The sequence below is a fragment of the Myotis lucifugus genome, unplaced genomic scaffold, assembly GCF_000147115.1.
Source record: "Myotis lucifugus unplaced genomic scaffold, Myoluc2.0 scaffold_1, whole genome shotgun sequence".
Lineage (NCBI taxonomy): Eukaryota > Metazoa > Chordata > Mammalia > Chiroptera > Vespertilionidae > Myotis > Myotis lucifugus.
Genome location: NW_005871049.1, coordinates 23,049,449 through 23,051,103, shown reverse-complemented (window position 1 = coordinate 23,051,103; position 1,655 = coordinate 23,049,449).

Below are 1,655 nucleotides of genomic sequence, written 5' to 3'. Positions count from 1 at the left end.
GGGAGCCGACGCCGGGGCGGCGGGCGGCGGGCGGTGGGCAGCTGCGGGGCGTGACGAGGCGGGGTGCCCGCAGTCCCGAGGCGGGCGCGGACGCAAACTCAGCCCGGCCCGGCGGTGACTTACCGCGCTGCCCGGGATTTCCTGGGGAGGGTCCTCCCGGTCCCCGGCGAAAAGGGGGTTCGGGCTGGGGCTGTGCCTGGGGGCGCTGCCCCCCGCGTGTGCCTCCCTGAGATGCACGGGCTGCGGGTGCCCGACCCCTTTCTAGGGGCTGGGGAGGTGATGCTCGGGAGTCCGCCGGCAGAAGGCTGCTGGCAAGTGCCAGGCGCCCGGCGTCTCCATGAATGGGTCTCAGGCTGCTGGCTTCTCCGAATTTCTAGTAGAATGAACCGAGGAGCCTTGGCATCACTGAAGGAGCCGCTCGGCGGCCCGGGGCATGTGACCTCTTTTCCCGGGCGCTGCAGAAGATCGTATCCCGAAATCAGAGCATCTTCTGTTGCCTTGGCGCCCTGGACACATCAGTAGTGGAGCGCCCTGCCGGGCACAGGTGTCTTTTTTTCTTGGTACCCAGATACATTCAAGATCGCCTACAACAGAATTACTTCTTAGACATGATAACAGCTGAACAATTATAGGGAAAATGTTACATGATTGAGTACACGATTTTATTTTATTTTATTTTTTAACATTTTGGTAAAAGTGAACTAGAAATCCCCGAGTTTTGAAATTTTCAAATTTGATTCGCTTTCCTTTGTTGAACCTTTATGAAGGAACAAGAGCCCTTTGAATCTGACTTTTCAAAACCGCAGACACACCTCATTCTGAAGAACGGCTTACCTTTTCATGAGAGTTTATTCATGGAGTCTTACCGTTTTTTGTTGTTTGGGTTTTTTGTTGTTTTTTTTTTAACCTCGATTTGGCCAGCTTCATTCCATGGCAGTTGTGCCTCATCAGCCTCTTGTGATTATTATTTGGTAGCATTCCATCCAAAATATGGATATTAGGCTTGTGCTGAATAATTTTTTTGATGCTGAATCCTTTTAGGAGAGCTAATAGGATTCTGGAATTACAATGTTCTAAAAGTGCCTTATGGCATTTTTAGCTTGAGTGGAACAGGTCATGGGGATCTAAGGAGCAGATGATAAAGCCTCTTGAATTGACCCTCGTGGGCTGATAGAAATGAAGGCTCAGTTGCTTCATGATCACTGTGGCTTTGAGGGCTCTGTGGTCTGGTTTTGTTCCTTAGCAGGTTCAGGAAAGCTCCTGGCTCCTAGGAAGCATGATGGTGGCTTGTTAACAGCAGCAGCGTGAGCACAGCACCAGCACAAGTTATGTCCAGGCTTAGAGGCACTTGAGGCAGGAAATGCTACCTGTATGTAGACAACACATAGTATGTGCAATAAGCCATGTAGATGTTTTCTGTGGCAAAGCTGCCCCCTTTACATCAGTTCTCTACAATCCCTTTTTGCTTTTCGAGCAGAGGGACCTAAAGGAAAGAGAAAGCCTTACCGGTGTGGCTCAGTGGTTGAGTATTGACCCACGAACCAGGTGGTCACAATTTGATTTCGGTATGGGCACATACCCAGTGGGGGGCATGCAGGAGGCAGCCTATGGATGAATCTCATCATTGATGTTTCTATCCCTCTCTCCCTCTCCCG